Here is a 26,822-nt window from a genome sequence, read left to right as displayed (position 1 = left end):
ACGGAGAAATACAAACCACTGCTCAATGAAATAAAAGAGGATACAAACAAATGGAAGAACATTCCATGCTCATGGGTAGGAATATGGAAGAATCAATATCGTGAAAATGGCCATACTGCCCAAGGTAATTTATAGATTCAATGCCATCCCCATCAAGCTACTAATGCCTTTCTTCACAGAATTGAAAAAAATACTACTTTAAAGTTCATTTGGAACCAAAAAAGAACCGACATCGCCAATTCAATCCTAAGCCAAAAGAACAAAGCTGAAGTCATCACACTAACTGACTTAAAACTATACTACAAGGCTACAGTACCCAGTAATCAAAGCAGCATTGTACTGTTACCAAAACAGAGATGTAGACCAATGGAACAGAACAGAGTCCTCAGAAATAATGCCGCATATCTACAACTATCTGATCTTTGACAAACCTGAGAAAAACAAGAAATGGGGAAAGTATTCCCTATTTAATAAATGGTGCTGTGAAAACTGGCTAGCCATATATAGAAAGCTGAAACTGGATCCCTTCCTTACACCTTATACAAAAATCAATTCAAGATGGATTAAAGACTTACATATTAGACCTAATACCATAAAAAACCTAGAAGAAAACCTAGGCAATACCATTCAGCACATAGTCATAGGCAAGGACTTCATGTCTAAAACACCAAAAGCAATGGCAACAAAAGCCAAAATTGACAAATGGAGAAACTACCATCAGAGTGAACAGGAAACCTGCAGAATGGGAGAAAATTTTCGCAACCTACTCATCTGACAAAGGGCTAATATCCAGAATCTACAATGAACTCAAGCAAATCGACAAGAAAAAAACAAACAACCCCATCAAAAAGTGGGCGAAGGATATGAACAGACAATTCTCAAAAGAAGACATTTATGCAGCCAAAAAACACATGAAAAAATGCTCATCATCCCTGGCCATCAGAGAAATGCAAATCAAAACCACAATGAGATACCATCTGACACCAGTTAGAATGGCAATCATTAAAAAGTCAGGAAACAACAGGTGCTGGAGAGGATGTGGAGAAATAGGAACACTTTTACACTGTTGGTGGGAATGTAAACTAGTTCAACCATTGTGGAAGTCACTGTGGCGATTCCTCAAGGATCTAGAACTAGAAATACCATTTGACCCAGCCATCCCATTACTGGGTATATACACCAAGGATTATAAATCATGCTGCTATAAAGACACATGCACACTTATGTTTATTGCAACACTATTCACAATAGCAAAGACTTGGATCCAACCTGAATGTCCAACAAAGATAGACTGGATTAAGAAAATGTGGCACATATACACCATGGAATACTATGCAGCCATAAAAATGATGAGTTCATGTCCTTTGTAGAGACATGGATGAAACTGGAAACCATCATTCTCAGCATACTAGCGCAAGGACAAAAAACCAAATACCGCATGTTCTCACTCATAGGTGGGAATTGAACAATGAGAACACATGGACACAAGAAGGGGAACATCACACACCATGGACTGTTGTGGGTTGGGGGAAGGGGCAGGGATAGCATTAGGAGATATACCTAATGCTGAATGACGAGTTAATGGGTGCAGCACACCAACATGGCACATGTATATGTATGTAACAAACCTGCACGTTGTGTACATGTACCCTAAAACTTAAAGTATAATAATAATAAAATAAAATAAAAATAACAAAAGAGAGGAAGTAAGCCATGCTGATTCCTGATGAGAAATCATTCCAAGCAAAGGGGACCACACATGCAAAGGCCCTGAGGCAGAAGCACAACTGCCTGGTGTCTTTGAAGATTGCAAAATAGAGGGGAAACTGACTGGACTACACATCAGAGAAGTGTCAGGGGACAAGATGGTTTAAAACATTCCTAGCCATGGAAGGTTTTAAGCAGATGAAAACATTATTTGCCTTATGCTTTGAAAAGACTTACTCTGGATTACCTGAGGTCAGGAGTTCAAGACCTGCCTGGCCAACATGGCAAAACCACATCTCTATTAAAAACACAAAAATTAGCCAGGCTTGGTGGTGCATGCCTGTAGTCCCAGCTACTTGGGAGCCTGAGGCAGGAGAATCACTTGAACCCAGGAGTTAGCGGTTGTATTGAACCCAGATTGCACCACTGCACTCCAGCCTGGGAGAGAGAGGAGACTCTGTCTCAAAAAATAAGTAAATAAATAAAGACTTACTCTGGTTGCTCAGTGAAGTACAAAGTACAGGGAGAAAGAGAAAGTGGGAGAGGAGTTAGAAGGCTATTTTCACAATCCATGAAAGCAATGACGTAAAGTGAAGCAGGGTGTACACAATGGGTGTAGCAAGGGAAGCTCAGATTCTTAATACAGTTCAACAGTGTATGCTGATATGAGGTGTAAGAAACAAAGAGGGGTCAAGACAAGTTTTCTGGCCTAATGGCTGGTACGCTGGAGGTGCTATTTACTGAGTCGGAGAAGACTGAGGAGTGTTGGGCCCAGGGGTTGAAGGTGGAGGATCAAGAATTCCCTTATGGATGTGTGATAGTTGAGTTGTCTATTAGTCTTCCAAGTGATGATAATCGGCAGATAATTAGATATGAGTCTAAATTTTAGAGGAGAGGTAGGAGCTGGAAATATGTGTTCATGGACCATGCACATACACATGGAATTTAATGCCATTGGGCTTCATGAGATCACAGAGGCATGAGTGCACCAAGAAAAACGATTGAGAACAGTTAAAAGGTAAATGTTCCTTCTACATTTTGAATTTATAGAAATAATGACACAGTAGCCAGTTGCTGAAACACTACCCAGTTCAGAGCAAAACAAATTTCCTATTTTATCAAATCATTGAATGCCATTTAAAATTCAGAATACTTGCAGAGATCCCAAATATCTTAATAAAGATGAAAGCCTAAGTTCACATTGATGGCCTAGACTCTGCCTTCCCTGATCGTCTATTTAAAAATAACAATAATGATATGGTTTTAGGTCTAATGTTTAAGTCTTTAATCCATCTTGAATTGATTTTTGTGTAAGATGTAAGGAAGGGATCCAGTTTCAGCTTTCTACATATGGCTAGCCAGTTTTCCCAGCACCATTTATTAAACAGGGAATCCTTTCCCCATTTCTTGTTTTTCTCAGGTTTGTCAAAGGTCAGATAGTTGTAGATATGCGGCATTATTTCTGAGGGCTCTGTTCTGTTCCATTTATCTATATCTCTGTTTTGGTACCAGTACCATGCTGTTTTGGTTACTGTAGCCTTGTAGTATAGTTTGAAGTCAGGTAGTGTGATGCCTCTAGCTTTGTTCTTTTGGCTTAGGATTGACTTGGCGATGCGGGCTCTTTTTTGGTTCCATATGAACTTTAAAGTAGTTTTTTCCAATTCTGTGAAGAAAGGCATTGGTAGCTTGATGGGGATGGCATTGAATCTGTAAATTACCTTGGGCAGTATGGCCATTTTCACGATATTGATTCTTCCTACCCATGAGCATGGAATGTTCTTCCATTTGTTTATATCCTCTTTTATTTCCTTGAGCAGTGGTTTGTAGTTCTCCTTGAAGAGGTCCTTCACAATAATGATAATAATAAGAATAAATATTCATGGATCACTAGATATGGTGAAATACACTCAAAGGAAAATTCATTTCTTTTCTACGATACCCTTGTAACTATCAGTCTTTAAAATAGTTTTATTAGAAAGGCACAGTCACCCTCACGCCAACAGCAGCTTATAAATACGGGGCAAGGAGCCTGGTGTGGGGAGGCTGAGAGATAATTGAGAGAACCAGTAGACATGAAGCTAATAAATAACACTGTCGACCAGAATGAGGCAGATAAGCCAGAGGCAGTGCAAATGGCCGGTCAAGACAGGTAGACAGACAGAAGCCAGGAGTGAGAGACGGGAGTTCCAAAGTGAATCCATGGGAGCTTACAGCGGGGGGGCGGATGAAGGGAGGAGCATCCAGGTAGAGGGGAAGGAATGGAGGTGTGAACAGGAGGCAGGAGGGCACAAGCTATTTGATATGTTTGGAGAGCGAGGTGCTTTTTTGAGGCTGAGAAAATAACTGGAAGCCAAAATCTGGAGGACTGGGTAGACAATGTTAAACAGCCAAGCACTTGATTCTGCACGTGTTGGAAGCCAGTGCAGGGCTTCTAAGCAAGGCAGTGACATGACCACATCACATTTTAGGAAGGGTACAAATTAGGCATGACCACAGGCAATAAGACCCGAGAGATCTCTTACAGTCAGGGATAAGAGTCTAAACGACAAGGTGGCCATGAACATTCAAAGAAAGAAGACTGAAGAGACTTTAGAGGGCAGGCCCCACGGGACCTGAGTGAAGGGGTTTGGGAGTCTCACAGTTTTCTGCTGTGAAGTCAAGGATATCACAAACTATCGGAATGAAAGAAACAGTCCTAGGGCTAGGGGTAGGTGGATGAGTGTGGTTCCATTTTGAACAAGAGGAGAAAATTCAGGTAATTAATTTTGATTGATCAAGCAAAATAATTTGCAGCTGAACATTATAGAAGCAACAACAATTCTTATGATATTGGGGTATAGGAAACAGGCTCAAGAAAGCACAGTATTTCCTGTTTCTCTTCTGATTCAATAAATAATATTTTCTGTTAAGGTTTTTGATAACTGTTGTTTTAATTAATCAAAAGGAGACAAGATAAATTTGAACTTAAAAGCATAAGAAAATCAGTTGTCTTTTTAGAAAAGGTGAGTCAGTATTTCCTATGGTCTTAAATCATCCTTCAAATAATGGTCTATGAAACAAATGAGATCCTACTTATCTAGCCTTTTCCTTGATAGATTAAAAACTGTACCAAAATCTTACTATATTGCAAAGACGCTAGTTCACTCAATTGAGAATCCTCAGTATACAAACATATAAATCAAGGGAACTTTAAAACCAATCATTGTGTTCAAAATGGGAAGATTATTCCAAATTTTTTCTACATATTTTAGAATAATTTCACAGTTAAACACCTTGTAGCTTATAAAATCATTATCCAGTATTTAATAAAGTATATCTATAACAATATCAACATTGGAATTTAAGTTTACAAAGCACTTTTGATACATCACATTTAAATGAAGGCGGCAACGAGTTCAGTACATTCAAGCAGATTAGAAAACAGTAGTTTTTGAAGGTTGTATTTTTTCATGTAAGTCAGAAGGTTTGAACTATTTCCTACCCCTGCTATGGGTTTAAGCCTAAGAAACGTTATTCATTATGATTTGGTCTTTAAATAAATCACGAAGGTAGAGGGTACAGCACACCCCATGAATGCACTGAGGTGCCGTAAGGCTCCAACGCCAGAGGCGGCACGTTGGAATTTAGTTCAATCACGAATTTGTTATGAGAACTCTGACAAGCTTCAGCTCTAAAGTAAGCTTGGAAACACAAAGAAACTCTGCGAAAAATACTGAACACAGACACACACACACACACACTCCTCTCTTTTAAGACTGGCATAGAAGATGTAAGTGTACCAACAAGCAACCTCCAAAGAGCAAATGAAACAGAAAATTCAAACGAGTGCCTGGTAGGAGTTGTAACTTCAACAAAGTGCCTCTCATATCTGCCTCATAAACCCGTACTCATTTTTTCACAACTAACTCACATAGCACCCCCTCAGTGACACCTTTCCTGTTCTGCCGACCAGATATATCTGCAGACCTAGTGTATCCTCTCGTCCAGAACACAGGGCATCTTATACAGGGGGCTCTATCTACAGGGGGCTCTATGCTTTGACAGGAACTGTGAACCTATGGGCAGCAGTTTTTCAATTCATGTTTGTGGCTCTCATTACAAATGTCCTGCCTCAGGCACCCAGCAGGTGGTAATAAATGCTGGTTGAACATTAAAACCTTGGAATGCTGTATCATTATTCTAAAGGATAGTCATTTTTTAAAACATTTTGGAAGTTCTTTTGAAACTGACTTTATAGATTATGAAAATATCTCAGTGATAGGTTTTGATTTTCCAAGTTAGACCTTATTTTATTTTAGAAACCGTCAAAGTTATACAAAACCAAGCATGTGTCTCTGTGCATTTTGTTTTCTCTCCTCCCTTAATGGTAAGGAAGGGTTTCATCTCTTTTATAGGCCAAATGCTCCACAAATGAATGTGTTACCAAATGAACAAATTAATAAATGACATGAATGAGAGTTCAAACTGCATAAAAGTATACTTACTTAAAAATGAGATGTGACAATTGCTAACCTGTCATAATCAGACTCTGTCCTGACTTCGGCAAGCCACAACTTTGACAACAAAGAGGAAAGAGGATCAAGTCCCTAAATACCGCAGGTGCACTAAGACCTTCCCAAGTGCCCGAAGAAGATACACTTGCCGAGGAGAAATGATGATGCAGAGGCCTGCTCCGAGATGCAGGAGGAGGTTTAATTGCCTGTGAATTTGACTGGAATGGCAGTCAAACGAGGTTTGAAAGGAAATAGAGATTGTTAAACTCCTGACTAGGCGATAACTGCTGTCCTTCTCTTCTATCTGTCCCTATTACTAGGCAATAACTGCCCTCCTTCTCTTCTATCTGCCCCTGTGACTAGGCGATAACTGCCGTCCTTCTCTTCTATCTGTCCCTATTACTAGGCAATAACTGCCCTCCTTCTCTTCTATCTGCCCCTGTGACTAGGCGATAACTGCCCTCCTTCTCTTCTATCTGTCCCTGTGATTAGGCGATAACTGCCCTCCTTCTCTTCTATCTGCCCCTACCTTGGGCCCCAAATGACTCAGCACTAAAGTGCCTTGAGCAGGCTCCAGCCCAAAAGTGGCCTCCACGGGCAGCACTTCCCGCTCTGCTGCCCTGCCTTGCATTCCTCCTGGCAGGGAAGAAAGAAGGAAGGAAAGAAGACCCTGAACTGGAATCATACACATCATCGCAATTCATCCACACCGCAGTCCTGTAAGGCTTGTGCCATTGTACTCAGAAAACTGAGGCTCAAAGAGATTGAGCAACTTATCTAAGACCTCACAGGTCCTGAGAGCAGAGTCTGGATTTCAAACACCTGGGAGACTCTGAAATCCATGTTAGCTCTTCTATACATGGGCCCAAAATGCAGCTGTACACCAGCAAGACTGACTTCCTCTTGCAGCTTATCACTAGCTCTGAATACAAGAATCTTCAAAATGCTTTATAAACAATAGTAGCATCATGGGAATAAGTTGGCAAGTTCCCAGAATTACTGTTTTAGATGCACTTGAACTTTTTCTCCATGTATAGAGTCAGGAATAAGGAAAAAGGATCCAAAGGAGAAGGAGAAAAATAAAACGGGACTGAGCCTTATGCTTCTTGACCAGAACAGATAATGTTGGGATTTTCCTTACTTTTTTTCCAGACAAATCCAATAAAGACGTCTGTTTCTGTTACCTAAAACCAACTTGAAAAGTTTGCTCCCTCCCACCTTAAGCGGCTTTGTATAGAGCCCACAGTTGAACATTGGTTCCAACGGCAAAGGTTAATTTCAAAGTTTTTATAGTATTATTCAAAGCACATTTGATTTCAGCCTTGGCAACCATGGGCAGAATGTCAGCAATGCTCCCTCTTTTAGCTATTGGAGAGAAAACACTGTGAAACTCTAAGACCTTGGTTATTGGGCCAGTGAAACATTTATGCCCTGATCAGATGGAGCAAAACTTCAGCAGGGTTAGTGAGCCACCTTCCGAGTGTACCAATGAAGCTCTTGCCTGCTGTTACAGATAAATGACTTTCATTTCACTATTGGCTTGTGCTTGAGAAGGTTATTCAATTGATTCCAGTTGTGTGCAATGCCTTGAAGGCAAATAATTTTGTAGCATCCACTGTCCTCATAATACACTGTTTCTTTTCTAAGGAAGGTTGTTTTCATAATACCCTAGATATCAACAGAAAATATTCCAGTTCTTATCATATATTAATTTGGCTCTGGAATAAGTAAATGTAACTACCAGAATGCTAATGAGGATGTTACGCTGATGTTTATTTGTGTGTTCTAATCTGTAGATAAACAGCAAGGTCTCTTATAATTCATGATTCCAAGTCTCAGGCCACAGCAGGACAAGTATCAAAACATCTATTCTCAATTTGGAGTTGAGATTTCTAATAAGAATTCTATTTTATCCATAATCATAAAATAGCACCAGGAAAAGTCAATATCTTAAAATACAGATCGTTGAAAAGTAGATCTTTCTGCCCTTAACATAAACAAACTGTAAAATCTGAAGTTAAAATTATTCCTTGTACCAGCCTCCTAGTTTACCCAGAGTTACCAGAAAAGTTATAGCAGTGCATGAAGCTCTGAGGTTTTGATGGGTGTAGATATAGACATCCAATTCTGCCATTTCACACTAGTCAGAATACCAGTCATAGAAATCCCACAGGAAAAATCATTTCTGAAGGTATCTGGTCTTATGGATTATAAAATTAAACTTTCTTATCATTTTACCTAAACCGAAATATGCTTCCTATACAAAGAAGGTTTCTTTCAAGAGTTAAGACCACCTCCCGCCATCCCCCTTAACACACACACACACACACACACACACACAGATAGAGAGAGAGAGAGAGAGAGAGAAAGAAAATTGAGAGCATTAGTGGTTTTCTCCCTTAGACTGATTTTTTCTTGCTGTTATTTTCAGCCACTTTGTTAACGGTGGGGTTAAAGGGCAGGATAGATGTAACACCCATTTCACATACATGTTGCAACATCAGAGATGCTAGTCTTCATTAAAAATACCAGTTCTAAATTCCTTCTAAAATATATTTTTAAAAATCAGTACACTTGGTACCTTGGAAATGCTGAAATGATATCATGAATTCTGTTTATTTGTTATGAGTCTACTGAATATTATCTTCAATATAAACTATAATTTACTGGTCTGAACACTCTTCCTATCTTACCTGTATATACTCAAAGGGAGCAATTTCTCATGTTTAGCAAATTGTTCTTTAGGTAATTTGTTCTTTAGTTTTTTTGTACAAAAGTACAAAATAATTATCACAGCAAACTTTCCAGTATTTATTATTTTGAAGCTATATATTGTGGAGTGAACTTGGTTTTTTTTTTCCATGTCAGGCTTGAGCAGGATAGCAAATATATAAATTGAGCTCTCTAATTATAATCTCAATATATGAATTCTTGCTAATTAAAATACTTTGCACAAGCAAAAACAATTGCCACGTATGTGTTTAGGAGGTAGTTAAGTAACTCCATATAAAAATAAGTGCACTTTCCCCTCCTTTCTTCAGTGACTAGAGGACTTCCATACTTTTAAAATAATCAAATAATAATTTAGAGAGCAACAGCCCTCAACTCTTTGCTGGTGCTTATCACACTGCCTTTCTTCACTCCATTCTTAGCTCTGCTAGTTTCTTGTTGTCTGTAATGATAATAAGGGAATGTGGGTGGGTCAGCACTTCTGTGTAGGTCCCCTTTCCAAATTTGCCTTCCAAAAAGCCAACCAAATAAACAACCAAAAAATTGTGCAACAAAACACAAATAGCATTCCAACAACTTGGCAAGTGATGCATTCACCTGAGATTGAGTGGTTTTAGGCAGTCAGTAACAAAATGCTTCTTTGCTGTCTTAGTAGAAAGGCAACAAATTCTTCAAAGAAACCAAGAAGGTTACTACCTTGACAACGTCTCTCATTACCTTCCTCCTCTTATGTCTTTTCTCTCCATATTATCTGTTGTGTATCTACTATAGAAGGCTACAAAACATACAGCAGAAAGGATGGCTTGAAGGCAATTGATGTTTGTAAATAAATTCACAACAAGGTCCAAGCTAAAGAGGTGAACACATCAGCCGGGTGGGACAATTCTCAGCATGTGCAAACATAGGCTAATTCTAGCCTATGTTACATTGAAAACAATGTCAGTGCATTTTTTCATGTTAAAGATTTTTTCAAAGCTAAAGCTTTTTCTTTGCTGTGCTGACAACAAACAAGTTTTAAGAGTTTCAGAAGTCTGGCAAAAATAGAAAAAAAAAAAATCTGAAGCAACATTGAACCGCACAATGTAAGCATTGGGCATGCACAAATTTTCAAAACAAAGGAAGGAAATCATCCCTCTCTACAACGTGGTTAGGCTGATTTTTAAGAAATAAAATGTAAGAAATCAGAAAAGCAAATGTTTGGCACCTACATATCCAATATCTGGCACTGTGCAGAGTAGAAGAGTGAAAGAAATAATGAAGAACAAAGTGGTTACTTTGCTTCAGGAGTTCATGATCTATAGTTAGAAACCAATATAAACATTTTGAGTATATTTCAAAGAAAGAGAAAAGCAGGCCGGGTGTGGTGGCTTGCACCTCTAGTAATAACAGTTTGGGAGGTTGAGGTGGGAAGATTGCTTGAGCTCATGAATTTGATACCAGCCTGAGAAATATAGTAGAACCTCATATCTATAAAAAAATTTTAAAAAGGCAGAGCAAAAACAAATACGAAAGAAAACATTAGAAATCAGAGCTCGGGCAGAGTTCAACGTGAGCAAAGCAGCTCTGCCCTGGGGGACCTCTGGAGCATCCCGGCTTCCTGTAGAGGCCCCACCACATGGCCCTTTCCCATCACTGGGAACCGTCTTCTGTATCATGCCAGGATTTTCCCCCAAACTCCTCAACCTAATTTATTCAGCCAAACCATATATATTTCTTGAATCCTTACTAAAAGCAAGGCACTGTTAAACTTAATGAAAATATGTCAACAATATAAAACAAAAATGTTTACCCTCATGCAAATTATATTCCAGTGAGAAAAGACAGATCATTAATAAAATAAATATGTAAAATATATAATATTCCAGAAGGTAATAAGTGGCACAGAGAAAAATTAAGTTTGGAAGAGAGCTCAGGAATGCTGGGAGCAGGTAGATGTGAAGGTAGTTAGAATGCTCAAGGAGGGAGTAATAGGCAGAAGAATGGCCTTTCTACATGTCCATATCCCTATATGGCAAAAAGGAATTATGGATGTGATGAAGTTATGGATCAGGAGATGAGGAGATTATTCTGGATTACCCATGTTGGCCCAATGTCATCACAAGAGGACTTAAAAGCAAAAGAGGGAGGCAGGAAAGTCTGAGGCAAGAAGCGTGACAGCTAGGGTCAGAATGATGTGGTTGTTGCCTGGAAGGGGGCCAGGGGCCAAGGGATGCAGGCATCCTTTCAAAGCTGGAGAAGGTAAGAAAGTGTTCTCTCTCCCCTAGAGAGAGTGTGTGTTCTTTTAGGCTACTAGAGGTGTGCTAATTTATTCCAGAAGTCATAGAAAACTTATATAGATAAGGTCTCACTGAGAAGATAACATTTGAACAAAGATTCCAAGGAGGTGAGGGCACCAGCTATGCAGATATCTGGGGAAGAGCACTGGAGGAAGAAAAGGCAGGCAAACAGCAGGGTGCCTAGCCCATGTGCATGAAGTAGAGAACACTGGGAGTCAGAAGGCTAACAGGAGACAAGTGAGAGAGAGGGACTGGGCTGGGTCAACTCACACTCAGCCTCACTGGCTATTGTAAGAACTTCGAGTTATTCTGAGACACTCAGTATAGGAGAGTCTATGAATATTTATAGAAATTCTGAACGTTTACAAGATGAATAAAAGTTGTATGCTAGCAAACCTATGGGTTGGGTGGGGGGAAGCCCAGATTTGTAGCATTTGCTGATTTCCATTGTGTAAATATTTCTACTGATGGTTTGACAAACACTTCATAAAATTTCTGGGTACTTAATTATCAGCTCCAGTAGAGCGCTGCATGTATGACACCACATTTGCCAATTCCACATTAGATTCTATTGTGAACAAGTTGTATGAGAGTCAACTGGTGGCAGAAATAAGGAAGTCCTCAATAAAAATCAGCATTTACTTTTGACAGATGTGAGATTCTGGAACTTATTTCTCTTTACTTGCTCTGCCTGGTGATTAAATTATGATTTTAAAAGAAATAGTTTTAATTTCTTATCAGAATGCTGCCACCAAATAAATAAAATACGTACTTTAACTATATACAATCTTGTCTATATTATACTCTTGTCAACAGAAACATTATCATGGGCCAACTTCATGAAAGGAGATATGTGATAGAAGATGGAGTTGTTGGAATGGAAAAAAAAAGTCAAATTTTACTATGGATTAATCAGAGGGAAGAAAGCAAACAGATAGGAAAGGAAAGGCAGACTTAGCCAAGTTGAAGAGGCCGAACTCAGGAGGCAGTGGGAGAATAGGATCATAGTTTGAAGAGAGCTGCGAGGCTGTTTAGTCCAGGTGAGGATCATAATCCCAGAAGACCCAGTCACAAACACCATAACACTGAATGTTGAAATCCTGAAAGATTAAAATTCCTAAGGTCTAAATTCTCTATTTTTTAATAGAGACATAGTGAATGGGTTCATTTTCATGCTCCCAATAAAAACATACACGAGCCTGGGTAATTTATAAAAGAAAGAGGTTTGATTGACTCACAGTTCAGCATGGCTGGGAAGGTTTCAGAAAACTTACAATCATGGTGACTGCAAACAAGAAGGAAGACACCAGGAGGTGCTGAGCAAAAGGGGAAAAGCCCCTTATAAAACCTTCAGGTATCACTCACTGTCATGAGAACAGCACGGGGGTAACCACCCCCATGATTCAATTACCTCCAACTGGGTTCCTCCCATAATATGTAGGGATTATGGAAACTACATTTCAAGGTGAGATTTGGGTGGGGACACAGCGAAACCATATCATTCTGCCCTCAGCCCCTTCCAAATTTCATGTCCTTACATTTTAAAACATGATCATGCCTTTCTAACAGTCCCCCAAAGCCTCAGCTCATTCCAGCATTAACCCAAATGTCCAAGTCCAAAGTCTTATCTTAGACGAGGCAAGGCCCTTCTGCCTATGAGCCTGTAAAGTCAAAATTAAGTTAGTTACTTCATAGATACAATGAGGATATAGGGGTCAGTCAAATCTTGAAGCTCTGAAATGATTTCCTTTGACTTCATGTCTCACATCCAGGTCACGCCGAAGCAAGAGGTGGGCTCTCATGGCCTTGGGCAGCTCCACCCCTGTTGCTTTGCAGGGTACAGCCCTCCTCCTGGCTGCTTTCACAGGATGGTGCTGAGTGTCTGTGGCTTTTCCAGGCAATACAGTGTAAGCTGTCAGTGTATCTACCATTCTGGAGTCTGGAGGATGGTGGCCCTCTTCTCTCAGCTCCACTAGGCAGTGCCCCAGTGGGGACTGTGTGGGGGCTCTGACCCCACATTTCCCTTCTGCACTCACTGCCCTAGCAGAGGTTCCCCATGAGGGCTCCGTCCCCATCACAAATTTGTGCCTGAACACCCAGGCGTTTCCATGCATCCTCTGAAATTTAGGTGTAGATACCCAAACCTCAATTCTTGACTTCTTTGCACCCACAGGCCCAACGCCTCATGTAAGCTGCCAAGGCTTGGGCCTTGTACCCTCTGAAGCCATGGCCTGAGGTGTACATTGGCCCTTTAGCCATGATTGGGACACAGGGCGCCAAGTCCTGAGACTGCACAGAGCAGCAAGTCCCTGCACCGGGTCCATTAAACCATTTTTTTCCTCGTAGCCCTCCTGGCCTGTGATGGTTTGAGTTGCCGTGAAGGTCTCTGACATGCCCTGAAGACATTTTCCCATTGTCTTGGTGATTCATATTTAGCTCCTCGTTACTCATGCAAATTTCTGCAGCTGGCTTGAATTTCTCTCCAGAAAATGGGTTTTCCTTTTCTATCTCATCATCAAGCTGCAAAATTTTTAAAACTTTTATGCTTTGCTTCCTCTTGAACACTTTGCTACTTAGGAATTTATTCTGCCAGATACCCTAAACCATGTCTCTCAAGTTTAAAGTTCCACAGATTTCTAGGGCAGGGGCAAAATGCCATCAGTCTCTTTGCATAGCAAGAGTCATCTTTACTCCAGTTCCCAACAAGTTCTTCCTCTCCATATGAGACCACCTCAGCCTGGGCTTCATTGTCCATATCATTATCAGCATTTTCCTCAAAACCATTCTGCAAGTCTCTAGGAAGTTCCAAACTTCCTCACATTTTTCTCTCTTCTTCTGAACCCTGCAAACTGTTCAAATTCTGCCTGTTACCCAGTTCCAAATTCACTTCCACATTTTTAGGTATCCTTATAGCAACACCCCACTACCTCAGTACACATTTACTGTATCAGTCCATTCTCATGCTGCTAATAAAGACATAACCAAGCTTGGGTAATTTATAAAGTAAAGAGGTTTAATTGACTCACAGTTTATCATAGCTGGGGTGGCCTCAGGAAATTTACAAGCATGGTAGAATGCAAAGGGGAAGCAAGTCACCTTCTTCATGAGGTGGCAGGAAGGAGAAGCACAAGCAAAGGGGGAAAAGCTCCTTATAAAACCATCAGATCTCGTGAGAACTCACTCACTATCATGAGAACAGCATGGGGGTAACTGCCTCCATGATTCAATTACCTCCCACTGGGTCCCCATCATGATATGTGAGGATTATGGGAACTACAATTCAAGATGAGATTTGGTTGGAGACACAGCCAAACCATATCATGGGGTCTCAATTTATTGCCCCGGCTGATTTCAAACTCCTGGGCTCAAGTGATCCTCCTGACTTGGCCTCCCAAAGTGCTGGGAATACAGGCATGAGCCACCATGCCCAGTCCTAAAGTCTAAATTCTTAACATCTAAAATCCAGAAAATCACAATCTCAGGAGAGTTGTACCAAGTTAGTTGCATCATGTTAGGTACAACTGTTGCTTTGTTTTCTTTTTATTTGGAAATTATGTATGGTTTAAGGAGGTCCATATGGGTGTCAAATCTGCAAGGGGTGGACTTGCAGGCTTAATTTCAGATGTCAACTTGACTGGATTAAGGAATCCCTGGAAAGCTGGGAAAGCATTATTTTGGGTATGTCTGTGATGGATTTCTCAGAAGAGATCAGTGTGTGGGTCTGAGCGGACTAGGTGGGGAAGATCTGCTGTCACTGTTTTGAATGTCCTGAATATCACAGAAGAAGTTAAAATGAAAGTAAAAAATGCACAAAATCTTGTCTGCCAAATTATGTAATCATGTACCAAACACCTCTACAGGTAGCACCATGCTTGCCTTCACAAAATGCCTTTTGTGAGATAATAAAAATACTTCAAAAAATTCAGTGGCCTTCTGAGCCAGACACCTCCTGGCACAGAGCTTCCTCCAGTGCTACAAGACATATTAAATCATGAACTACTCTTGATTAGGGATTTGACTGTCAAAAAAGATAAACATGTTTATTTACCACTAAATTTAACATAACAAAACTGGTGCCTGTTTCACTTTGGCTGATGAACGGCACTTTCAAAACTGTCCCTAGTGGGTTTTTTAAATCAACTTTATACAGTTTATGCCCCAATTGGATTACAAAATTCTGTAATTTAATCTGCATGTTTATGGTTTAATAACTGGAAAAAGTGAAGTACTGTTTAAAAGCTTATTTGAAGATTTGGAGGGCTTTGCAGAAGAAAATAGATTTCAATTGGATCCCCAAATTATAATGACAAGTTTTTAATTAGGTGTGATCAAGGCTTCTAAAAGTGAAATGCAGGTTGTTACCAGTAAAGTTTATATCTTCCATTCAGCCCAGCTTATTTGCCAGAAAATTCAGGTGAGTGGATTGACCAGGCCATCTGGCAATGATGAAAATTTTAGTTTAAAAATGTGTCATTTGTCTGTATTGGCATTCCTTCCACCTGATAAAATTCCAGGAGCTTTTGATAAATTAAAACCACAATTGCCTGAAGAAGACAGAAATATTACATACTGGTTTGAAAATAATGCTGTGCAAGGTAGGATAAGAAGTCATTTAGGCAACGGTGTTGCTGTTCAATCAAGAGTATTGTTTCTGCCAAATGAGTGGCCTGTATATGAGGGCTTGCAAAATGGATTACCACATACTCAAAACAATAGACAAGAATGGCATAGAAGATTGGAAAATATAATAGGAAATGCTCATGTCAGTGTGTATCAAATTATAGAAGAATTTCAAAAAGAGCAGTGCCACATAGAAAATGAATGTGAATGTATTTTATGAGGAGAGTCAAATCCTAAAAACAAAAAAGGCAACTATTCATCGTGATGCATGACTTCAAAATATAGCTAATGATCATGAAAGTCAGCCAGCTATGATGAACTCTGCAATTGCCCATAATCTATCCATGTAATATACTTTTTATGTGTCAATTTTCTTTTTAGTTGTTTCTTTTTCCATTTTTTCCACTACTTTAAACTGTCAGCATTATTTTTTACAAGTTGCTATGCTGTGTATTTCATCTTAGTATCATTTCCAATACTGGAAGTATAAATTTTGCAAAGACTTTTAGAGAGTTCTAATTTGTTTTATGCGTTTTTTTTTTTTTTTGCAAATTTAACTCCACAAGAGTGCATTATCACAACACTGACTTTGTGTGTAAGCATTGTACATGTACATAAAAACATTAAAGTTTCCTCAATAAGTGAGAAGATATCCTTTTTGCACATTTGCATTTGGGCAAGAGAAAATTCCTCAGGATCTCAGCTCTTTGACTGCATATTAGATGGTGACCCATCCCAACTTTTGATGAATCTGGTCAAAAGACTTAGGTTGTCTGTCACAATATTCCAGATGACCTAAGTTATAAAGCTGAGTCCACCCAGTTACCAACCATGCTTTTATACATTTTGCTTTTTGACCCATTTCTTTACAAATACAACTCATCTGCTCATTACCATTATACCCGTGAGACTATCGTTAGCATACCTGAGTTTTATGCTTGCAAATATACGTATGTTATTATTGCCTATTGATTGTGTAAAGTGGCCTAGGAAGGGTTCCATTGTGTTTTTATACGTTTCTCAAATAAATTTCATCTTAAAAATATAAATAAATGCTTTTTTTTGTTGTTTTTAGACAGAGTCTCACTCTGTCGCCCAGGCTGGAGTGCAGTGGTGCGATCGCGGCTCACTGTAACCTCCACCTCCCGGGTTCAAGCGATTCTCCTGCCTCAGCCTCCCGAGTAGCTGGGACTACAGGCACCCGTCACGATGCCTGGCTAATTTTTTGTATTTTTAGTAAAGATGGGGTTTCACCGTGTTAGCCAGGATGGTCTCCATCTCTTGAATTTGTGATCCACCCGCCTCAGCCTCCAAAAGTGCTGGGATTAAAGGCATGAGCCACTATGCGCTGCCCAATAAATGCTTTTTAAAGAATGTGTCAATAATTTTTTTCCAGAATTGTATGTTCAGAATTTTGTTTTTTTAGGATTGTAATTTTCAGGATTTTAGACTGTACTGATTTAGATCTTTTGGGACTTCAACATTTGGGATTACGATGTTTAGGATTGTGTTTTCCTGGGCTGTGGCCCAAACTCGTGTGGTCCAACACTATTTCACATGAGAGGAAAGCAAACCACGTGCACAGATGAAATGAAGGCTTAAATAAGCGTCATGTATAGATTACATCCCAGGAAAACATGATTAAGATGATACATAGCGACTTTTTTTTTCCCCCGGTGAAAAAGATCCACATTCTTTTTCTTGTGTGGAATTAAACACAATTTCTGAATCAATGTAAGTGAATGCAAATCACCACGTTCACTTAGCTGATGCTCCTTTATTAACAGGGATAGAAAGGAGGTCATTCGAAGAGATGATGGCACGGGACCCAGGACCTGAGGAAGCTGCAGTGGGTGAAGGGGAGAAACAGAGGAGCAGGGGCTGGGGAAAGAGTGGGGAGTCATCAACCACCCTCCTTTCTCCTGGCATCTGGTGTTCGGAGCCCAGAGGTCTTCTCTAGGGCCTCGGAGAAGCTTTCAAGTCTGTTCATTTCTCTTTCCCCACCCCTGCTTGTATCACAAATAAAGAAATTATTGACAACTGAGTTCCTGACTAGGTGGCAGGATTTTAGGGACCCTTCACCTGGTCTGAAACTCATGAAGGTAGTGGGAATCCCATGGGTTAGTTAGTAACAGTCCCTGAGATTATTTGGTCATATAAATAATCAGAAAACTCATAGTCATCTTGCTTTTCTCATAATGCCCAGCTGGGGGATGGTGGGGGTAGGGAGGACTGGAGTGAGAAGAGATAGAACCAGAGCTGGCTTTCATGTATGGGGCTCTCCAGAGCAATCAGGCCTAAGTGCAACCAAGAAGGGTCTTGAAGCCGCTCTGGCGAGGGCAGCCTGGTCTCAGACCCCAGCTCACACCAAGCACGTCACCTGTCCGACTGGAAAGCTTAAGCAATGTGTTTCTGTTTTTGCTTTTGTTTTCTGGTAAAGAATTCAATGCCATTAGCTACATTCACAATGCTGTGCAATCATCACCGCTATCCATTTCTGAAACATTCTATCATCCCTGACAGGAACTCTGTGCCCATTAGACACTAACCCCGCCCATTTCCACCTCCTGCCAGTCCTGAAAACCTCTATTCTACTTTGTGTCTCTATTAATTTGCCTGTTCCAGGTTCTTCATATAGATGGAATCACGTAGTCTGTGTTTGACGTCTCACTTAGCATAATGTTTTTAAGTTTTATCTATGTGGTAGCAAGTATCAGAATTCCCTCCCTTTTTAAAGATCACTAATATTCCATTTTATGTCTATACCACATTTTGTTTATCCATCTATCCCTCAATAGACTTTTTAGGTTGTTTCCACCTTGTCGTTCCTGTAAATAAGGCTGCTGTGATGCTGCAATGAACACAGGTGTAGCAGGCAGGTGTGGTGGCATGTGCCTGTAGTTCCTGCTACTAAGTCATCTGAGGCAGGAAGATTGCTTGAGCTCAGGAGTCCTGGGCTGCAGTGTGCTGTGTTGATCAGATGTCTGCACGAAATTAGACATTAGTATAGTGACCTCCTGGGATAAGGGACTACCAGGTTGCCTAAGGAGGGGCGAACCGGCCTGGGTTGGAGACAAAGCAGGGAACAACTTCCAGTTTGACCAGCAGGGGGTCATGCCTGTGGACAGCGACGCAGCAGGGAGATCCTGCCCGTGGACAGCCCCACAGCAGGGAGATCCTGCCCATGGACAGCCCCGCAGCAGGGAGATCGTGCCCGTGGACAGCCCCGCAGCATGCGGATCGTGCCTGTAAACAGCCCCGCAGCAGGGCGTCATGCCTGTGGACAGCCCCTCAGCAGGGGTTCATGCCTGTGGACAGCCCCGCAGCAGGGAGGTTGTGCCTGTGGATGGCCCCGCAGCAGGGGGTCGTGCCTGTGGACAGCTCCCCAGCAGGGGGATCTTGCCTATAAACAGCCCCTGCACTCCAGGCTGGGAAACAGAATGAGACCCTATTTATTAAAAAAAAAAAAAAGGGGGGTGGGGTGGGGTGGGGAGAGAACACAGGTGCACAAGTATCTGTTGGAGTAACTGCTTTCCATTCTTTTGAAGATAGATATAGGTAGATAAAGATACAGATATAGAGATTTATAGATGTGAGTGGGATTACTGAATCATATGGTAATTCTATGTCTAAATTCTTGAGGAACCGTATGTTTTCCACAGCCGATGTACTATTTTTCATACCCACCCTCAATGCACAAGAGTTACAATTTTTCCACATCCTTGTCAGCACTTGTTATTTTCTGGGTGTTTTTGTTTTGTTTTGAGGCCGAGTCTCCTTCTATCTCCAGGCTGGAGTTCAGTGGCGTGATCTTGGCTCACTGCAACCTCCACCTCCCAGGTTCAAGAGATTCTCGTGCCTCAGCCTCTCAATTATCTGAGATTACACATGTGTGCCACCATGCCCGACTAATTGTGTGTGTGTGTTGTTTTTTGTTTTGTTTATTTATTTTTTTTTTTTGGTACAGATGAGGTTTCACCATGTTGGCCAGGATGCTGTCAAACTCCCGACCTCAGGTGATCCCAAAGGGCTGGGATTACAGGTGTGAACAAGCATGCATGGCCCCTGATTTTTTTGTTTTTTCTTTTTTGATAGCAGCCATCCTAATCATTGCGCAGTGTGTGTGTGTGTGTGTGTGTATGTGTGTGTGTGTTTAATATCACATTGGTTGATTCTAATGTGTAACCAGGAAAGAAAAGCATGGATTCTGGGTCTCAATTTTTCATCTAGGTAAACCGGAGCAAATAAAACCTATTGAAGAGTTCTCCTGATGATTGAATGAGTTCCCCCATAGAAGGCAAAATCTACAAATGTTGGTTCCTCTCTTATTCCCTTGGAATTCTACTAAACTTCCTGCCTCAACATACAGAGAAACTCTCTGAAGCCTAAAACTATGCAGATTTGACACAGGGCTGATTTTAACTTCTGTTTTGCTTTTACCATATAGCTAGCTGCAGATGTCACATGTGTCCTCCATGACATCTAAATAACACTACACCTGCACCAAATTTCCTCTCAAATTAACTACTCATCAGTTCTATTACTAAACAAAACAAGGAGCAGCTGTAATACTGAAGGAATGAGTGGAATTGTGCTTTAAAATTACATCTCTGCCAATACTTTTAGTTTGCTTGTTGAATAACTACAAGTTTTCCAGTTAAATTAATAGAATACATTATACCCATAAAATCCTGAAATACTTGGCAATACACACAACAAAATATCTTACAAGTAGAGAATATAATAAATGTATGACACTTTAGAAATTCATTGAGATAGGTTTAAACAGTGTTTACTTTTCATTGGTGTGCTTTCTTTCATCTCACAGTAATAAGCTGTGGTTTAGTTTATCGGCTGAATACTCACTATGCAGTCTTTTGTAAAATTTTGGAGGTCCACAGTAATGTGATTATTGAGCTTCAACAGAATACACAGAAGATCCCAGGAACCACAAACTAATCCATCCACTATGCAGTATCTAAAGTGTTTGCAAAAATAAAAACAAACAACAACAAAAAACTGAACAACTGACTTGTACAAAGCTATCAGGTTAGTGCAAAAGTAATTGTGGTTTTGCCATTGAAAATAATGAAAGTAATTGAAAGAATAGGTGTTCTAGCTGGACATTCTACAATGCATGCCACAACCATGGATCAACTGTGTATTGAAAACCCAAACCAACTGAGGATCACTGCTGTGCATTATTCCCATCGTGTCATAATGTGGCAAACTAAAACTAAGGACTTGTAACAAGGGATTTTCAGAGGGAGAGCAAACATATTGGTTAAAGCAAAGAAAACTGGCAATTTTCAATTTTCTCAAATCAAACTATTCACTACTTTGTATCCTTCTCTACAAAATCCAGAACTTTTGATAGGAACACCCTTAGGTAAAACCGTAAAGTGAGCAGCTTCTGATCAATAGGCCTCAACTCCTTTTCCCTTCTGTATCACAGACCTTGTGGGTGAATCCATCACATGACCTAATATGATTTGGCCAGTTGGGAAAGGTATCTTTAAAGAACTAACACTCAGGCTGGGATCCAGAGCAAAGCACCGTAAACTTGAATGTGCATATGAACCACCTGGGCAGCTTGTCAACATGCAGATTCTGATTCATTGGATCTAGGATGGTGCCTGAGCTCTAGCAAGCTCCCAGAGATGCCTATGTGACTGCCTTGGACATCAGTTACAGTAGCAAGAATATAAGCAGATACCAGCCAACAAAGCAGGAGTGAATGCTTCACGGCCCAGGCAGCCCTGGACCACGCCAGCTCAGGGATCTGAGAAAAGAGTAACTGGACTGAGGTCTATGAGTGCTTCCATGAGAGGAGAGGCTGAGAAGGTGGACAAGATCTAGGTCAATGTGTTAACTTCCTACTAAATGCAAGGCTAGGCTCTGCGTAAACAGAAACAAATAAGGCAAACCTAGTCTTTGCATCTTTAGAGCTTGCAGTCTAGCAGAATTATTTCGTGTGTAGAAAATCATTAAAGATTTTTAAACGAAGGAGAGACATGATCTAATTGAAATTTTTGAGGAACCTCTCTGGGTGTGCCATAGAGAAGGTATTGGAGAGGCAAAAAGTTGGAAAGAGAAGTATATGTTTGCAGATCAGCTGAAAGATGCGGATGACAGAAGCGGATAATTTTAGCACATATTTTGAAAGTGAAATAACAGTACTTGGTTGCAAGTTGTGATGGTAGGGGGGTTGCAGGAAGAAGAAAGCATCAAGGATGATGATGCTTTCTGGAAGAAGCAAATGGGTAAATGGAGACTATTTTTATAAAGAATGGTAAGGCTGAAGAAGAAATAAACTAACAAAAGGGAAATGATTGAGGAAGTGGCATAGATGTGGGGGCAGAACTCAAGAGTTTTGAATTCTGATTTTAGGAATGCCTGTGAAAATCCCAGTGGAGATTTCAAGATGGCAGGTGCACATAATGTTTTGGAGCTTGGGAGGAGAGGTCTGTAGGAGCCATATGCATATCAATGGTATCTAAAGCCATAGGAATTAATAAAACCTTGTCTAGAGTCTGTGTAGGCAGGGGTGTCCAATCTTTTGGCTTCCCTGGCTGCATTCGAATAAGAAGAATTGTCTTGGGCCACACATAAAATATACTAACATTAACAATAGATGATGAGCTAAAAAAAATCATAAAATATCTTATAATGCTTGAAGAATGTTTACAAATTTGTGTTTGGCTGCATTCAAAGCTGTCCTGGGCCACACGTGGCCCACAGGCCATTGGTTGGACAAGCTTAGTATGGAATAAGAACAGAAGAGGACCCAGGATTTAGGAACTTCAACATTTAAAGTTTGGGCAAAGAGGGAGAAGCTGATAAGAAAATAGTTCAAGCTAGAGGAAGAGGTCAGGGGTCTACTCTACCGAATGTTCCTGAGACCCCATTGGACTTATATATTACATAATATGTACAATACATGTTACTTTGGTGATGGATACCCTAATAGCTTTGAACTGACACTATGCATGGAACAAAATTGCACATGTATCCCATAAATTTTATATAAACATAAGTAAATAAATAGAAGGAAGGAAAGGAGAAAGAGAGAGAAGGAAGGAAGGAAGGAAGGAAAGAAGGGTGAGGAAAGGAAAGAAAAGAATGAGAGGAGAGTGAGGAAAGGAAGGGAAGGGAAAGGAAAGGAAAGGAAAGGGAAGGGAAGGAAAGAAGGAAGGGAGAGCAAGGGAAGGTTAGGAAAGGGAAGGAAGGAAGAAAGAAAGAGGAAAGAAAGAAAGAGAGAGAGAAAGAGAGAAAGAGAAGAAAGAAAGAAAGAAAGAAAGAAAGAAAGAAAGAAAGAAAGAAAGAAAGAAAGAAAGAAAGAGAGAGAGGAATAATGTTCATGATGTTTAGGAATCACCAATTCTGGGGGTGCTGAATTGTGTCCCCCCAGATTCCTATGTTGAAGGGCTGATCCCCACTGCCTCAGAGGGACTGATTTAGAGAAGGCATTCAAAGAGGTAAGTTAGGTCAAATGAAGCCATATGGGTGGACCTAAACCAATATGGCAGGTGTCCATCTAAAAAGAGATTGAGACACAGGCAACACAGCCTGAGGACACAGCAAGAAGGGAGGCATCTGCAAGGCAGCAGTTCTCAGAAGAAGGCAAACCTGCTGACATTCCATCCTGGATTTCCAGTCTTCAGAGCTTGAGAAGATAAACCACTCAATCTGTAGCAGCTTGTGATGGAAGACCCTAGCACTCTTATATGGTGACCTTAGCACACGCAGTTTCATAGGCTTGATAAAAGTGAAAGCCAAACTGACCTGAATAAAGAGTGAAAGGAAAATGAGCAAAAGGAGATAGTAAGTATGGAAAATACTTGAGAAAAATTTGCCAAGAAAGGAGGAGATGACTTGATAGCTAGAAAGACACACAGAGTCAAAGTTAAGGTTCCTCCAAAATAGAAGATATTTTAAATGAAAAATTTATATTTAAATGCTGACAGAATTCATCAAGAAGGAGAGAGATTGAAGATGCAGATGACAAATGGAAAAGCAACGAACAGAATCCCTGAAAAGTCAGGAAAAGAAGGGAGATTATTAGAAGGATGTCCTTTTACAGGAAGAGGAATACTGCCTCCACTGCCCCAGGATTTAAAAAGCTTATAAATTACAGATAATATTCTACCTAATTATAGAGCTTTACGCTTTTCAATAAATTTTATTGTACATAATACAGTCACTCTGTGAATTCAGTGAGACAGATAGTTATCCACATTTTACATAAAAAGAAAGAAAAGGCAAAAAAGAAGTGATCTGCTTGAAGTAACACAGAAATAGCTGGTAGAACCATGTACTGTGTAGATGGCAGGGCTCCTGACTTCTCATTTCACACCAGAAATGTAGACAGAATTAGATATAATGACAGTTATTATATTTTTAAACCTTTCAAATAAGAATATCCTTAGAATTTCATTCATTAACCAAGCTCAAAGCATGTGATTAGCATCTGAAAATGTTTTATTATAAAATCACTAGACAGCAAAAGAGGTTTCCGTTTTCCTGTGTATTTGAAAGAGATCAACAGCCCTAAGTCACACAGTTGGAGGAAACTCAAACAAGGGAAATTTCGTTTGAAGTGATGAAATTAGCATGATGAAGTTTACGATACAAAGATTTTTGTTTCAAGACTCTGAGGTTTGGTAGGGAGGAAGGGGAAAGGCAGACGACACCAAATAAGACTGGTTGGAGAGGGGATGAGAAGCGTCAATTAGAAAGCTCTTCAAATTCAAACGGACTGTTCAAACCATCCGAGGACTAGACTCCAATTGGGAAAGACTCTGAAGGAAATGATCTCCTACTCCCACGAGATGGCTAACGTGATTTAGGTAAAAAGCTTTTAGTTTTATGGCTGGGGAGGTAGCAATAAAGAAAATGAACCTCCTGCCAGTAATTCTTTTTCAAGCTCTGCCAATTCCTGTGTCTGGGGAAGCTATAAAGAATGTCCAGCCTCATGTCAAAAGAATTGCCACAGATCTCCAGCTCACCTGCATTCAAGCATTGAAACATCCCTAAGCCTGTTCCCAGGCCAGCCTGGAACTGAGAATCCAGGAGAGTCTTTTCTGTTCTGCTGCTGCAGCTACACTATCTACTCCTTAGCATAACCAGGGCCACCAGCAACACATGCTAGAGAAATACAGAGAGCAAATATCAACAGCTGATGAAAAGCAGAATCTTTTCTTTTTGACAGCAATACCAACAGCATGAAGCACGTCCTTTTTGGAGCTTTCCAAACCAATTCAAAAGCGAGTTTTCTGGTGTGGATCAAGAAAGCTAGCCAAATTGCCCCTGAATGCATAGCCACTGGCCAAGATATTGATGACTGTAGGCAGCTCAGGACACATCCTCGGCCCCGGTGCTGTCTTTCTCAGAGCTCTGTTTAATTCCATCAGGCACGGGCAGCATTTGGAGAAAGCTGTGTTGATTTTTGTGATCTTCAGCCAGCACAGAAGTGGCCAGTTCCCTAGCCTCCCAGCACCGTCCTTCTCCTGCCCTGCCCCTTCATGGCCTGCCTGGGCTCACTGGACCCAGACTTGTCTTTCACCCCTGTCAAAACCTCACAGTCCTGTGTGTCTGTTTCCCTTTGAACTACACAAACTAACTTGGTGAACCTATTAAGTGAACTTCTTTATACTCATGGTCTAGAGTGCATTGAACGCTAAAGGGTTTGCTAGAGGTTGTCAAAATCAATTCTATCTTCTTCCAACTGGACCAAGGCTTCTTTGAGTTAATAAAACTCTGAGAAATCTGAGTGGATTTTTCATAGTATCTCTTTCTATTCTTTTGGGGTTTTTTTGTTTTTACTTTTCATGGAGATTTTCCTTAATTTTACCCAAAAGATATACCCATATGACATTTGAACCAATATGAAAGAGGTAGTAGGACAAAGAATTTGGAGACAGTCTTTCAGAGCCCCACAAAGTACTTGAAATTTATCAATAAACCCCTCCCGGTGCTTCCCACCATGTTCCACATTCCATCTCCATTTTAAGCCATGAAGCTTCAAGTGGCATCTCCTCCTGTGAAACCTACAGTTTGGAGATAAATTATTGATGACTAATGACTTAGAATAACCAAAGAAAGGATCCTCTAGTGGAGACACAGCATGGAAATGGTGGTCCAGGGTGAGACGGAACTACTTCCAATCCCAGTGCCGCCTATGTGGTTCCAGCTGTGTGCTTCCCTTCCTCTAATCTTGTTTACTCATCTCTAATACGGGACTAATAACATAAACATCAGACTATTGTGAGGGTTGAATGTAACGATATTCCAAATTGTTGCATGTGTCCAGTACTTAACATAGTTCCAAGAACAAAACATGTATCAATAAGTATGAATAGCCTTCCCAGCGCACACCTCCAAACAGTGGATTTCTGGCCGATGACAAGTAGTGGTTCCCAGAGGTCCTACAGGTTATGGTTTAACTTACCACTAGCCAATCAGTAAGTTTGCCTCAGACCACATCACAATTCTTTTGCAAGCCTGGAGCTTGGTGAAAAACAAGGGGGGAAATAATCAATGTCCCTAAGGCAGATGCTGAAAGATTAACCTCATAACATAATTCTCTCACCAGACTTGTTTCCTGAATGTCTATTTAAATTTTAACACTGCAAATAAAATAAAGTTGGTAATGAAGGTGATTAAGATGGTATTTGTCCAGGGAACGAATCTCCTCACAACATACCTAAGAAAGCGATATATGTACAGAAAACGAAGCACAGTAAAATATCACTTCATTACTATCGGAGATTTTCCCCAAACACAGAGAAAGCTCTACAGAGCTGAGCTTAAGCCAGAACTCTGTTATTTACTTGGTGTAATGCCAAAACAGGCCAGAGACCCCTTTCACCTACTTCTCTTTAATCCCAAACCCATGTCTCTCTTTGATCTAAGAAAGAGCCAAATGCCCAGGAGGCGCCAGGGTAGAGAAAAGCAGCCAGCCGGAGAGTGGCCTCCGTGCCAGGGGAGTGTGTCT

The sequence above is a fragment of the Pan paniscus genome, chromosome 21, assembly GCF_029289425.2.
Source record: "Pan paniscus chromosome 21, NHGRI_mPanPan1-v2.0_pri, whole genome shotgun sequence".
In the NCBI taxonomy this organism is placed as follows: Eukaryota; Metazoa; Chordata; class Mammalia; order Primates; family Hominidae; genus Pan; species Pan paniscus.
Note: the sequence above shows the minus strand (reverse complement) of the source record.